Source organism: Ceratotherium simum, chromosome 23 (assembly GCF_057802395.1).
Source record: "Ceratotherium simum simum isolate JZ-2026a chromosome 23, ASM5780239v1, whole genome shotgun sequence".
Taxonomy (NCBI): domain Eukaryota; kingdom Metazoa; phylum Chordata; class Mammalia; order Perissodactyla; family Rhinocerotidae; genus Ceratotherium; species Ceratotherium simum.
The window spans coordinates 15,135,560-15,151,698 of record NC_141922.1 but is presented as its reverse complement, the minus strand read 5'-3'; the positions used below and the strand labels follow the sequence as shown (position 1 = coordinate 15,151,698).

Here is a 16,139-nt window from a genome sequence, read left to right as displayed (position 1 = left end):
TCTGAACTAATATTCCTCTTTTTTATTCCCTGGCTATTGGATCATCCAGTCTTATGCTCGTCATCTCAGCATTTCGTCCAAGTCTGCCTCTGCATTTTAGAAAATGCACTCTGGACTGTGCTTTGGACTTTCTTACCAATCTTATCCAGTATGAATCCACCATCCACTAAATTCCAGAACTGTACAGATAAAAGAACTTTCTCCTTCTTACCTGTCCCATGAAACTCTCACTGCTCAGGCTTATTCCTAGATTTCCTATTAAGAAAGGAGCTAGAAATGAATGGATGGATGGATAGATGGATGAATGGATGAAAGGATGAATGAATGAAAGGACAGACGGAGCAGACAGACGGACAGATAAATGAATGATGAATGTGAAAATGCTTTCAAGGTTTTATGGCCATTTTCACCAGTTAGGTACTTGTTAAAGTTCTTTTGCTTTCTCTATGAAGACTTCTCCCATGAAAAGAGAATTGCTGTTATCCCAGGACCCCAACACTACTCTGTTTTCACAAAGACCATATACAATTATATCTTCAATCACTATTTGGATAGTCTGTGGTACATGTACAAACTGAGTTTCCCACCTTGAATTTAAAAACAATTGACTAAATAAGACAAAACACTCAAAGCTGCATCTGAAAATCAAGACATTAACATTACTACTAAAAAAGCTGGATCGGAGGATGAGACACAGATATTTCATGGCAATGGGCTTTGTTCCAGGGCTATTGTAACAACCACACAAAAATCGGTGACTTAAAACAACAGCAATCATTTGTTCTACTTATAAATCTCCAACTTGGCCAGAGCCTAGCAGGGACAACTTGTCTCTGCTCTATCTGACGTTAGCTGGGGTGACTCAACTAGGGCTGGAGGATCCACTTTCAAGATGGCTCAACCAAACAACTGGCAGGTTGGTCCTGGCTATTGACAGAGCTCAGTTGAGGCTGTCAGCTGGGATCCTTGGGCCCTCTCCATACGGGCCTCTCCAAGGCTGCTTGAGCTTCCTTACAACCTAGGGCTGGATTCCAAGACTGAGTATTCCAAGAGAATAAGGAAGAAGCGCCTGGCATTTTTATGTCTTGGAAATCACAATGTATCACTTTTGTAATAAGTTTTTTGTCAAAGCAGTCACATACTCTATTGTTCAGATTCAAGAGAAGGAACAGAGACTCCATTTCTTGATGGAGGAGTGGTAAGATTTCAAAGAATCTGTGCAATGGGAGATATACTTGGGACCACATTCGGAAAATAAAATCTGGCTTAGGCTTCCTAATACTGAGCCCCAGAGTTAGACAGACATACCCATCTGGTCATAGACAATTCTAGCAAATCCACCACAGATGTCTGCCCCTGTAGAACTTAAGGAATAAAGGAACTGACCAGAGAGGAATGGTTTGCTGAGCTGAATCCTATAACTCAATCAGAGTCAACAAAACACAAGGAAAATTTGCTAGGATTTCTGGGACAGAGAAGAATACTCTCTTCTGTGGGATTTGATAGTGGAGGATATGAGGCTTATGGTAACTTCAGATATTTTGTCAGCATTAGAAGAAATAAAGCCAGCACACCAAGGATCAAAGAAGAAAGAATGGCATCATTCAACTGAATCAAACTGTACCTGAATCTGGTTCCAACCTTGGACTTTCATTTTACAGGAGTCAATAAATTCCATTATTCACAAGCCTCTGTGAGTTGGGGTTTCATTAATATGCCACCTAATATATCCAAAGTGTTTTCCTATATACTCTTCATGTCATTAAGAGAATGTTTCATAATGAACACTACAGATGATAATGGTATATAAATTCTGTCTTGGAAATCCTATCTTTCCTATTAGTCCCCTTGTTTCCATGTACTTCAATAATACCTTGTTTAGACCCAAGTAACATTTCCCCCTGACTTCTCCAGTTGCCTCTTTTTTGGTGAGCTTATCCCAGTGTCTCCTACCTCCAACCCATTCCTCATCCTCACCCCTCAGCACCTCCCCTCACCAATAACACATTTTTTCTGACCTGGTCACTCCTATTCTCCTCTTTCATCAGTTCCCCATTTCCCACTCTGTTAAAGTACAAAGTTTCCATTCTTGACTTTTAGGCCTTGCATTGTACCTCCCAGCTCTAACTCCCATGTACTTTATAATCCCTCCAGACTGTATGACTCAGTTGTCTGAATAAAATGTTCTTCTTTTTCCTCATTTCTTTCTGTTGCCATTCCTTCTTTGATAGATTAAAGATGGCCACAAATTCTTTGCTACCTCTTCCATTAAGAAGGTAAATCTGCCTTGAATATAGGTTGACCTTGGCGACTTGATTGACCAATAGAATGCAGCAGAAGTGCATTTCCAGGAAAGAAATTCCTGGGATTTCCGGGTCAAGGTGATAAGGAGCCTTGCAGCTAGTGCCTGAGCTTCTTAGAATGTATGCTTTCCAGGTGCTTGTTCCTAGAACCCTCTCTCTTGAATCCCAGCCACCATGCTGTCAGGAAGCCCAAGCCAGCCTTGTGGCATAGAAACAAGTAGAAATAGATGCCCAGCCAGCCTCCAGCTATTCCAGCCATCCCTGCCAAGACACCAGACATATGAATGAAGCCCTTTTGGACCTGCCAGACCAGCCCATCCACAAGCTGAATACCACTGAGTGACCTCAGTGGTGCTGCTTGGAGCAGAAGTGAGCAGCTGAGCTCTCCTAAATTCCAGATGCACAAAACGGATATCATAAAATGCCTACTTTTTAAGCCACTGAGTTTTGGAGGTAATTTGAACATAGCGATAGGGCCAAAGTAGGGCCAAGTTCACCAGAGAAACACACCATGAGAAAATCCCACCTCCCTCCTCAATCAGAGTTTAAAAATTTTATGGACAAGAGATTTTCACTGAAACTAAATGGTGCTAGACAGGTTTAAGGAATATTTCAAGTATGTGATCCCTTTACATATCATCTTGTGATAGATGAATGTGTAGAGCTGGCAAGGACTGGGCAATAGAAGATTATTGGAATGGTGGTAACATGAGGAAACAGTGTCATCATGTTAGAAGCCCAGAGATAAGTATGAATAATCGTACCCTGAAAACAGAAACAATTTGCCTTCAGATGACCTCACATCTCGCATCCTGTTTTAGACAATGTAAGAGAATTGGTATAGCTTATTCTTCATGATAAACATTTTTAAATTACTTTTTATGATAAAGATGATTTCTCTCTCTCAGCTACTCTTAAAAAAGAAAGAGTAAATTAGTATCTGTTATTCTAAGTTTTCCCCTTTAACCAAACTCTGCCTGATGCATATAATTTGCAATTGATTATGGAGTTTTACACATTAAAATAGAGAATAATTGTGTTATATTTGAAAGAGGGTCAAGGTTACATTATCTACTTCCCTTCCCATTATAAACAATCAGCCAAAAGAATAAAAAGAAGAAGAAGGAGGGAGAAGAGGAGAAGGAAACAGAAAAGGAGGAGGAAACGGGGGAAGGTCATTCAAAGTGGAAATGCTTGTTTACAAATAATATTGTGTAATTCTTTGCAGTTTTTCAAACCCTTGTTTAGAAAATTAACTTGAACGACTTTAGCTTTTTCACTCCCCACCATTTTAAGTGCAATACTGCAGAAGTAAAACATGGGAAGCACAAAAGTAATTTTTAGCAGAAAGACTGAGTCTAAAACAAAAAACTCTAAACATGCTTTGAATATTATTGTATTCAAGATAAGATACCAGAATCTAATACATACATACATGTGTACATACATACATATCCATCTCAATATGCACCATTGTTGAAATCCTCTTTCCTTCCATTGATCTCAACAGATCTCAGAGACCGCATTCATTCGTTCATTCGTTCGTTCTTATATGTATTCATATGTTGCTTGTCCACTACATGTCAAGCCCTGTGCCTGATGCTGAGGATACCATAAGGAACAAGGTAGACATTGACACTATTCTCCTAGATCTTAAAATCTAACAGGTAGATAGAAATTAAAACTAATAATTAAGCAAATTTTTGTTTATCATAATTTTTGTCATTATTTGGTGTGATTTACCAAAAAATTTGTCAACCAATGGCACAGCAAGTTATAAGAAGAGCACCAGAACCTTCCAGAGGATCACAGAAGTCTTCATTGGACAGAACTATAGGTTTCTCTTTTGTAGCATGTAGTTTGGCTTCATAACTGCCAGCAATTTCAATCCATTTCTTTCTTTTCCTTTCTGCCTTAACTAGAGAGACTGCAAAGGCTAGGGCATCACTCCAGGACTCCCATGCAGCTAGGGGTAACCACATAACTCAATTATAGCCAAAAAGACATTAAAAGGACTTTACTAGAGTCTTATGGGAAATATTTTCCCTACCATGTTAAAGTAGATGGTGTAAGAGGCGAGGTCTCACTCTACTCTCTGATCTCCCTTGTTTGCTGACTGAATTCAGTTGCCACAGGAGATCACCATTTTACAGCCATGAATGAAGAAGAAGGAGAATTACACCAATGGCGGCCTAGAGCCCTGATATTCTTGAGCCACTGAGCCAGCCCTAGGCATTTTGCCATGTGCAATAATTATGTCTTAATTATTCTAGTTTGGCTATTGTGTTACCTGGAGCCAAAATCATTCCTAGCTTCCAGCTTCCCAGAAAAAGTGACATTTAAGCGGATTGTCCTGAATTACTAAAATCTTTACCCAGCATCTTGCTTATATCTCTCTTACAGCATATATTTCCCCAAATCTCATATAATTGCCATTTATATATCTTTCTAAGTTCCTCTAATGGACTCTTTTCCTCCGAAGCAGGAATCATGGAAGGCTATACTCAGTATATAACTAAGTCAATAACTGCTCAGTAAATAACAGATAAATTAAATGAAGGTAGTGATGATGGTGCCATTATTAGTGGTGGTGGTGGATGTCGTGCTAGTGCAGCTAGGATGGTAGTTTTTGGTAGTAGTATTACTGATGGTAGGAGTGATGATACTGATGGTAGGGGTGGTGGTAATGATGGTGGGGGTGATGATACTGATGGTGGGGGTGGTAATACTGATGGTGGTGATGATGACACTGTTGGTAGGCCTGGTGGTACTGATGATGGGGGTGGTGGTACTGATGGTAGGGGTAGTGGTATTGATGGTGGGGTGAGGGTAGGGGTCTGGTAATGGTGATTGTATCAGTGTCAGCAACTGTGGTAATAAAGGTGGTAGTACTGTTGAACCAGGATCAGAGGGAGGGGTGCTACATCATCCAGGAGTGATATCGTCTTGATAAGGAGGGAAAACTTGATGAGAACCCTAATTTTCAGTGTATGCCACAGTTTGCGGGAAGCCACCGTAGACTTTTTTCTCTGACAGACTTTGAGATCTGATGGATAGACAAGTAGAGGCTACTGGGAGAAATTTTGTCAACCAACAGAAAAGATGGCCTCTGCAGAGAGCTTCCAGCTGATTCCCCAAATGCCTCTTTGCCCCAGGATTTATAGTTTTCAAGGAATTGAGCGACGCATATGAAAGAAGAGAGATAAACAGTCACAGCCAAAGTGACTTCCCACTCCTCATTGTCTCATGCAAAGAAAAGAAATTCAAGGAAGATGGTTCCTTCCAAAGAAAACATCCTGAGCACCCAGGGAGCCTGCTTGTGCATCCCCAGTAGCCAGCACGCTGACTCACTGACATTCATTCGTGCAGCTCCCTGGAGCCAATGAATTCTAATGAGAACATTCCAGGCAATCAAATTACTGGGGCTGAAGGAGGTGGGTAAGTGGAGGTTGCCCACGTAGGTCACTCTCTAGAAAGCAGGTTCTGACAATGTTTTTCTGTGTGCTGAGAATTAGAACTCGCTCTTCCAACAGGATATGTTCTGCCCATAACGTACAGAGTGCAAGGGAATTAAAATGCACTGGGTTTAGATTTAGTTGGAAGCTATAAAGTCCACGAAAATTAGGTACTTTTCAAGCTTATTTACCCTGCACTGTATTTAAACCACCTCCCTCCTGCCTTTGTTCTGTAAATAACTATTCCCAAATCCAGGCTGCCTATCGAACAACAAGCCAATGATTCAGTTAATAATTATAAACCCTAACAATTCGGTACACACCCACATACAAAGGAACTAGATATCACTTGCCTGAAATATTTGACAATCATACAAAAAAGCAAATGCGGCAACTTGAACAAAGCAGTCATGTTGGGAGCCGTTGGGGATGGGGAGGAGAGGGGAAGACTGTTGTGTTTTGAATGAAACTTCGCCTAAGCGGTTCCAGTTGATTCGTTCCCACACAAGCTCAAGCCGACATCTCACAGAGGTATTAGATCCATTCACTTCCTTGTGTTTTGCTCCAAGAATTAGTGACTCATGTTTTCAGCACAAATTCTTAACATAGGTGCTACCAGGGAACAAAGGAAAACAAAACGTCTCATTCTTTTATTCATCCTCTAAAAGGAAACTCATGGCAGAAACATTTGTATAAAATTCCATATATATAACAGGAGAAATATCAGCTGAAGGGAAGAACAGTGCAGCTGAGGAAGGGGAGCATGTGTGTTTTCACACGGCTGCACCTCTCCTAGCCCAATCAGTTCATAAGGCCGTATCACAGATCCTGGGCCAGCAAGGAAATGTGAGGGCCCATCATGGGAGGTAATGAGGTGGAGGGGAAAACAGTGAGAGAGCCAGAATCACTCAGTGGGAATTAGGAAATGGTTCAGTGGAGTGTTTGCAAGCATGGGCTCCAGAGTCAGGCAGCCTGAGGTCAAACCCTGCTGCTTACTGCTGTGTGGCCTTGGGCAGGTTGCTGAATGTCTCTGTGTCCTAGTATTGCCATTGGCAATGGGATTAATAAAACCTACCTCCTGTATAATCAATGTGAAACTGTGTCTGGTACATAAACCAAGTTCAATAAAGCCCCTGAGGTCCAATGTGGCTTCTCCTCTTAGACTGGTCATTTTGTTTCTCTTAGTATGTTTCCTTATCTTTCTCTGGATCTCATATATTCAACGTTGATGGAAAAATTACAGGAATGTTCTAAAAATAGGAAAAGTCATTGGGCAATAGCCATAGCTCAGACCTGAATCCTCAGTGTTAACCAGGTATTACTTGCTTTGTGACCATGCAGGGGAAAGGAATAAGAATGCAGGTCATTCAAACTTCTTATAGCCCACATATCTTGGAAATGTTGGAAAAACCTTTATTTACCATCTTCAAGTCAGTTTATTAATGCCCTATTTTTTTTTTTATCTTCTTCATAGTGGATGACATATTAGACAGGGCTCTGGATGCAGACAAGCAGGGTTTTAATTACAGGTTTTCCACTACGTGGTCTGGAGCAAGGGAAGCCAAGCCTCTTTTTCCCTTCAGCAAACTTGCCAAGCTTAATCTCGTTCATTGGTCTTTTCGATTGGTCCTCTCTATATTTTCACTGTACTGTTTTCTACATCATGAATTTCACCTTTTGCATCTGTCAGTTCTCAGTACTCCCTCATGATTTACTTTGTGGTTCTTTTTCTCATTCTTAATTGGAATCATTCATTTATTTTCAATAGTAAAATAATTAAAGCATTTTAGGCTATACATTTCCTTCTAATTACAGGTTTCTATCCAATAGTTTTGATAACAAGTAATCATCTTTTCACTGATTCCTAGATAAGATTTAATATCTATTTTTATTTCTTCTTTGCTCCCAGGCTTGTATTGGAGAGTATTTTATATTTTTCCCGTGGTTAAACTTTTTTAAAAATCTATTTGCTTTGTCTTTTCTATTTTCTTTAAAAATCTCTATTTGGGGCCATTTTTAAAGTCTTTTTTTATTGTGACCAAATACAGGCTAGGTTTTTACCACTGATACTTGGATGCAAGAGAATGATTAACATACTCTATTTGTAGGCTCCTTACATATATTAAATCAAACCTATTTGAATCATTCAAATTATCTACATCTTTCTGAAATGTTTTTAGGTTTTTCTGTCACATTCTGAAGCAGGCAGCTTTACCTATGTTTCTAGGATGTTTCTCTGTTCAAGGCAAAAAGGCTTATGACAATTCTTATCGGATTGCTCATCTTACTATTACATAATGAGGCAGGACAGAATGCTTTGGACTTCGAATTCATCTTTTCCTGATTGACCTACTCTCTAAGCCTCAATTTACTCAACCATGAAATAGGACTAAAATGCTTACGTTGCAGAGTTGTTGAAAAAATATGCCATGAGAGAAACATTGTGAGGTATACAGCACACTGATCACCATGCAGTACACCTTAACCTGTTTCAGTTCTCTTCCTTCCTGCCCTATGAGTTATCTGTCTCTTAGGTCCAAGAATAAAATCTTGGAAATGGAAAAAGCCCCCTTGATTTCTATTTAGGGATGCTTAGAGACCAGATCATTGGGATTCTTCTTTCCTGTGAACTCAATAGTCTCCCCTTATCCACAATTTCACTTTCCGTGGTTTCAGTTACCTGCAGTCAGCCACGGTCCTAAAATATTACATGGAGAATTCCAGAAATAAACAATTCCTAAATTTTAAATTGCACAATGAAATCTTAACCCATCCTGCTTCACCCTGCCCAGCTGTGAATCATTCCTTTGTCCAGTGTATCCACGCTGTATATGCTACCAATCTGTTAGTCACTTAGTAGTCCTCTCAGTTATCAGATGACTGTCAGGGTATCACTGTGTTTGTGTTCAAGTAACCCTTATTTTACTTAATAATGGCCCCAAAACTCAAGAGTAGTGATGCTGGCAATTCAGATATACCAAAGAGAGGCTATAACGTACTTCCTTTAAGTGAAAAGGTAAAAGTTCTCGACTTAATAAGGAAAGAAAAAAAATCATATGCTGAGGTTGCTAAGATCTAGTCATTTTTATTGAAGTATATTGTCATAATTGTTCTATTTTATTATTAGTTACTGTCGTTATTCTCTTATTGTACCTAATTTATAATTAAACTTTATCATAGGTATGTATGTATACGAAGAAACATAGCAGATATAGGGTTTGGTACTATCTGTGGTTTCAGGCATCCACTGGGGGTCTTGGAGTATATCCCCTGCAGATAGGAGCCACTACCATACTGGCCTATGGGTTTGAAAGAAGATTATAATAGCATTACTCTAGACAGAAACATGGAAAACAGGTGTTCCAAGCCCAATCAAAGAGTGTTTTGTGAAATACTGCAGTCATTGTTCTCCATAGTCGTGTGCCAGTAGTCAAGGATGTGGTGGTATATGTGGGGTAGGTATGATCCTGGAATTTCCTCTTTACCACAAAAGAGATGACATAGGTGTGAAATTCCAGGCATCTTCCACATCTTTTGTAATCCATTCTCCCTTTCTTCTCTCCACTGGTTTCTTCATATTCTGCTTCTACAGCCCGCTTGGCTTAGAATACAGACACTTTCTCAAGGCTCCCTCCTTAAACTTCCTGGTAGCTATGACTGTTCCAAGGGAGGTGGAATCACTGTTCTGGAAAATGAGCTGAAACCACGCACAGTGCTTATCAATATCAGAGAAATTCTTTTGGGTGACTCACCCAACAAATGAACCTCCACATTTTAAAGTATATGTCCTTGCTCATTAAATATACACTTAGATGCTTGCTTTCTCTCTTCTTTTTCTCCCATAAAATGTGTAACAAAATGTTTTCTTTTCCCTATGACTTTAAATACCTCTACAAAGTTAGCTCTTTTAACAAAGAGACTTATTGCTTAGTGCCATAGGGACAACATTTGTTAAACAGTTCAGTCAGTGCCTGCATATATCATCACCTTGAGTTTTCACAAAAAGCCTGGGAAAAGATAACATGTGCACTTTTCTGAAGACAAAACTGAGGCTCAGAAAATTAACCCACCAAAGGTCTCCCGTGGTAGATCTAGGAATCTAAACCCTTTCAGTTAGGCTCAAAGCTATGTTCTTTCCATTTGGTTGTGCCACCCTCCCACAAAGCTCCCTGGAGTTTAGGGGCGCACAAAGTGAATGTGGAGTGTTTGCCTGAGTTTCCTCTGGTTAGAGGTTGTCAATTAGCCACTTCTCCAGCAATAGAGAAGGAGGAATCTCATAAGTCCTCTAATCCTTTTGAGACAACCACTGATGATCTCAAATGCTCATCTGGTCCCAATGGACATTTTGTGCTATTTTGTTTAGTGTAAGGATTCATAGTCTTCAGAGGCAGGGTGTTATGTTTCCTGATCTCTAGCAAATTGGTGGGAAGATGCTGTAGTAAATAGTATCCAAAGATGACACCATCTATTCCTTCCCTCCCTATATACACACATCACTCTATCCATCAAAATGTGAAATCTATGTCCTATCCCCTTAAACATGGGGTGGCATATAGAGGTAATGCTGTGTCAGTTCCAGGCCTACTCTTTAGGAAGACTGGCAGATTCTATATTCATTCTTGAAGCCAGCCACCATATAAGAAATCTGATTATACTGCAACCACTTTGATTTGAGAAAACCCAAACTATCTATATGGAGAGGATTCGTGGAACGCTCTGCACATGTTAGTGACTCCTCAGATCTTCCAGCCCAGCCCAGACACCTGCTGAAGACAGCCAAGTGAGTGACCCAGCTGATATTATGTAGTGCAGAAGAACCAGGCAATCTACAGAATCATGAGAAATATAGTTTTTGTTTAATTTATTAGGTTTGGAGTGTTTTATTACACAGTAATGGCTAACTGAAAGGATATTTAAGTCAAGAATAGACACTTCTATTCTTACAAAGGAAAAACTTGTCCCAATATTCCATAATAATTCTCCAATAGCCAAGAGTTAGCAGCTCTGTGCATCAGAATCACCTGGAAAAGCTTTCTAAACTATAGATACTCAAGGCCTCATGTAGATCTTTAGAATGCAGACTTCTTAGGCTTGCACATTTGTATGTTTTTCAATTCCCCAAATACGTATAATGAGCAGGCATTGTAGTAACTCACAAAATTAAAGACTCATTTACTTTAAGAAGCTCCTCTTTTAAAATGCAAATTCCTTCTGGGAATGATAAATCAAGCAGATGGTCACAGGATTATATCCCTAATCAGATTGTTTTTCCTAACTCCTGGCTAGGATTAGCAAATATAGAGTATAGGAGACCTAAATATGAGCATGCACACACCTGAGCAGGGAGTTGTTGATTGCAGTACCAAAAAGATGCCATTTGAACAGTCTAGGGTCAGCCTGAGTCTAATAGACGCCCAGCAACCAGAAGATGGGTACAAAGAGAACAATGGAAAATTGATGACGCTGGTTACACCTGCTTTGATGGAAAGTCACTAAAAATCACCCCAGGGGTTACCTTCAGAGCTTGTTATTTAGGAGCCTGAGAAATAATTACGGAGGTTACTACAAGGGACTATGGTAAAGGTGGATCCAGATAATAATACCTGTGTTCACATCTGATCTCCCAAGAGACCAGAATATGAAGTTGCCCTGATCCCTGCATCCTAACTATATAAATAAAATGTGTCTAAATATAATGCCAGCAGGACTCAGGGTTCAGTACAGAAAGCAGAGAGTTGAAGGGAGAGGGCTTGTGCTGTGAGGTGGTAAGTAGTAGGAGAAATTTCTGTGTCTTTCTCTTTTCTTTCTCTTTTGCTTCATGTTCCCCCTAAGTTGGCCTCAGCGTCTTCCCTCCAAAGCCTCACGGGTTGGCTGCTTTTCCCTAAGGACTTGTGAGTCAGCTCCCTCTGAGAGCTTTTCACTTTTACTCTCCTTTCTTCACACCGATTCTGTACTAAGACACACCTGGGGGTTTCGTTCCCCTTAAAGAAAGGAAGTGAAAAGTACTGCATTTCCTACAAAGCATAACTGTCCTTTCTCGATAAGAAGAGAAAGAAGCCTATAATTCCTGAAATTTCTTTACTTCCTGTGTTGCTGAGTCAGTAAGAAAAGAATTAGCATGTGTGAAGCACCTACTGCCTACTAATTGCATTACCTACATCATCATATTGAATCTTCATGTCTTCCTTCTTGAGATAGATTTTATTATTCCATTTCACAGATTAAGACACCAAGGTGAAGAGATTTGAGGTCACTTGACTAAAATCACATGGTTAGGAATTAATCAAGACAGAATTAGAGCCCAGGTTTGATTGACCTAAATCCTATTTTTCTAGCCAGCAAAGTACCTCAGCCAAGACTTTTTTTTTCATTCATTATTTCAGAGTGTGGGATGAAAAACTTCTAGTAGGTCATTTTGGCATCATATATGCCAAATTACTTGCTACTCCGAGTGTGGATCACGGTCCAGCAGTGTCAGCCTCACATGGGAGTAAGTACTATTGACCAGTGCTATTCAGTGTGGACCACTGGCTGGCCTCACTGACATCACCTGGAAGCTTGTTAGAAATGCAGCATCTCAGGCCCCCCACATACACCTGCTGAATTAGAATCTGCCTTTTAACAATATCCCCAGGTACCTTAGTATGCACATTAAAGTTAGAGAAGCACTGTCCTGAATAAAACTGTTCTAATCATTTGAACCTGATACTTCCCTGAACCTCAACCTCTCTAGACACAGTGCTTACTCAAATACTTGAATTCCTAAAGCCATCCAATATCACAGTAGAAGGACCTTGAAACCTAAAGAGGCAAAAAGTTGGTCTTGGGCATCCCAGTAAATTAGTGACACAGTCAAACCTAAAATAAGTCCTTTCCAGATGCCCAAATCCTGTCATTTAGTCAACCATCATCTATTAAGCTCTTCATCTCTGCCAGTCACCTTGCTAAGTGCTGAGGATTCACAGACTACAGGAACAATCTGTGTCCTCGAAGAACTCATGGTCCATTGGGGGAGTCAGACACACACCCAGACAGTTATAAAACAATGTAGCAGGGCAGTGACATAGAGAAGTACAGGTATTATGAAGTCACCAAGGAGAGGCACTTGAGGCTTTCTGGAAAAGGTACTGTCTTCTCGAGTCCATGCACTACACTCCTTCATGAGTAATTGACTTACCAGCTCCCTCCCTTCACTTTTCTTCTCTCCATCTCCTTGTTCATTTCCGCTAGGAATAGGCTCCTTCTACCACTCAAATTCCTATGTTTTCCTTCAAGGCTTTTCCTTTCTACCCACCCTAATCCACAAATTCCCCTTGCTCTCAACATCCACCACTCTTTTATTCACAAGCAGTTCCCAAACCTGACTGTACATTAAAACCACCTCAGTAGGTTAAAAAAACGCCCCATAACAAGTACTACCCCAGTCTGTGGAGATGATGCCAGTACATCAACATTTTTTCCACGGCATTCCACGTAATTCTAATGTACAGCAAGGGTCAAGATGACAGCCTGTTTCACACCACTCACTTGACGCTCAGCTTACATTACAGACTGATGTAGCATTTACAGAATGCCTCCACATCCATCATCTCATTTCTTCCCTATGTCAGCCCTATAAAATAACAGGTGAGAGATGGATATCCCATTTTATAGATAGGAAAACTGAGTCATAGAGAGGTGAAGCAACATGCTCAAGTTGCACAGGTCTTAGATCCACATCTTCTGACTTATTCTGTGCCATTTTGAAAATAGATATACCCATGTAGTTAGGGTGAAGAAAAGGCCATGCCTTTCTCTTTGAATGTCCCTTCCTTACCCCAGGGCTAACACATGTAAGTTTCTCAGCAGAGGGCTAACGGGTTGATTCCAGCTACTCATCAGAGACATGTATCAGAACTCACCAAGGTCTCCACCTGAGAAAGAGGAACTAGGAGTCAGTGTAAATCAGAAGCCTATGACCAGACACACTTGAGCAAACTCTGTGAGAAAAGAGAAGGATGCAAATAGCCTGAGGTATTGAAACTTTCCTCAAAATCAATCAGGAGTCACGTTCTGATCAGAAGGGCAGATAACAGGATCATGAGGACTGAAGTGTTCTAGGGTTTTGATTCTTTCCGCCCAGCCGCCACCTGCTATTTTGGCTCGCCAGTGCGCTTGTGAATGGGTCCCTTCTTACCTGTCCTTGCTTAAAAAGCAAACACGGAAACATTTGTTAAGCTCCCCTCTATTTCTGAAAGCAGCCCAGGAAGTAGGGCTGACTGAAAGAGGCCTCAGCAAACATGGACTTGGGCAGGGAGGGGTTTGCCGTGGGGGCTGGGCAGAAAAAAAAAATCTCTTTTCTGTCTTTTTCTTAAATCTCTTCACTAGGTTTCCTCCATGCTCTCCTCTGGAAACAGACCCATCTACTTGGGGACATGTTCTATGTATATTCCATTCCTCTCCTCTCAGGAAGAATTTTCAGTTCTCAGAAAAGAGCGAGACAGGGAATAGGAAGGAGCGGGCTGGATGCCCCCTGCCGTGAGGAACGTGATCCCCACAGGGGTGCACAGGAGGGCTGACATTACACAATGGCGGATCAGCATTTCTGGGGCAGCGAGAAGGTTATTCCTAAGGGGACCATGTTTTAAACCAGCAGAAAATAAATGCTGCTTCAAAAATAAGCATCTCAGGCTGTGACTTTCCTGGGTCAAAGAAGCCTTGTTGTTATTTTTCAGAGTAATACTGGCACAGTGCACACAGCCTGCTGCACTAACGCACAGATTTCAGAAGGCGCTGGGTCCTCATTATCATAAATAAATAAACCCTCATAGACTTTTGGAATCTGATTATATTTGGAACAAAACTCCTAAATAGAGGGCTTTATCTGAAACCATGTGACCAACGCCAGTCTTTTAACCTAATTTTGTCTATTAGAGAATGGCATGCTTCCAGGGCCATGAGTCAGGCTATAAGCTGCTACTCAACAAATATCCTGGGTTCTGTTTGTTTTTTGGGGGAAAGTGGGGACAAATGGCCTTTCTTGAATAGATAAACCTATACTTTAACTTTCACCTAGAAAAACTCCCTCTTTGTTGGTGTTTCTCATTTGTCTTGAATAGTCCTGTTCTCAGAGAAAAGTCTAATACACACATCCATCTTCTGTGTTGCTAACTAGTGGAGAGGCTGGTTTCTGTCTTAGAAAACTGACTCATCCCCAACTTGATCATTTTTAAGTTAAAGAGTGAAATCAACTCTATTCATTCGCCAGATACTGATCTCCTAGTGTGACTACATCCGAGGGTTAACTAGGTCAAGAGGACAGGTGTCTTTCTTGCTCTTATGAAGCTGTCAGTCTAATGGTTAGGAAGATGATAATAAATACTCACACTGTAAGTAACCTCAATTGCACTGGGATAAATGCCTTGGAAAAGGACTGTGAGGACATAGATCAGAGACATAGGACATAGGTAGGGTTTAAAGTATAGGCTGGAGGTTCAAGAATGGCTTTTCTGAGGAAATGATATTGCAAATGAGACTTAATGGGTTAGAATGGGCTAGTGAAGAGAAGTCAAGAGGGCAGGTGTTCTAGGCAGTGGGAATGGCCACTGTGAATGCCCTGAAGGAAGGCCAGCCCTTGCCACCATGGCTCACCTGGAAACTAGAGGTGGCAGTGGTAAATGCAAAGAGAATCTATGCATAGTGTGTGATGGAACACAGAGGAGGGATACCAGAGTCCAAGGTTTCCTGGAGGAGTCACATCTGAGCCAGGTGAAAGGGGGCCAGATAAAGCACGTTCTGGGAGGAGAACTGGCAAGGTCAGAGAGGTGACAGGGACCTGGGGAATGAGAAGAACTGTAAACTGACTCTTGTTGCAGGAGTATGAAGCTGGGTTAGTGATTTCAGAGATGTGTGACCACTACCTGGAGATGTGGAGGGAGTGGGGAGCACCACAGGGTTAAAGGAGAGAAGGACAAGGATGAAATGGCATTTCCCAGTGGCTTTGGGAGGACAAAACTGTAAACGGGGACTTCGGTTAAAAGGCTATGGAAGATTCACACCTTAGACTTCTCTAGGTTTAAAAGCATAACTTTAAGAGGAACTCGTTCTTTTTCTTTGAGATTTTTTGAGTCCACATCTTATCTGCATTATTATTATTGATTCAGTTCTTTTTAACTTTTCATTTCTGCAGGTCTCATTCTCCCTCCTAGAGGAGGCATGGCCCAATGGTGGAGATGCTCTTTATTCCTTACGGGTTGTGGCTAAATGGCAGGGCAGTTGTGAGAAGGATGGATCCACGGTTTGAGGAAAAGTATAGCATATGAAGGCTTTCCTGGAAAAAATTGCAAGTGGCAAGATCCGAGGAAGGAAATTAAATGGAATAGATGTCTGTCTTTTCTTTCCC

General features: G+C 40.9%; 1 pseudogene; it reads left to right on the top strand.

Annotated features, from left to right (window-relative positions):
* Window positions 1-2,814: 2,814 nt before the first annotated feature.
* Window positions 2,815-3,051, top strand: LOC101389284 (small nuclear ribonucleoprotein G pseudogene; annotated as a pseudogene).
* The last annotated feature ends 13,088 nt before the right edge of the window (window positions 3,052-16,139 follow it).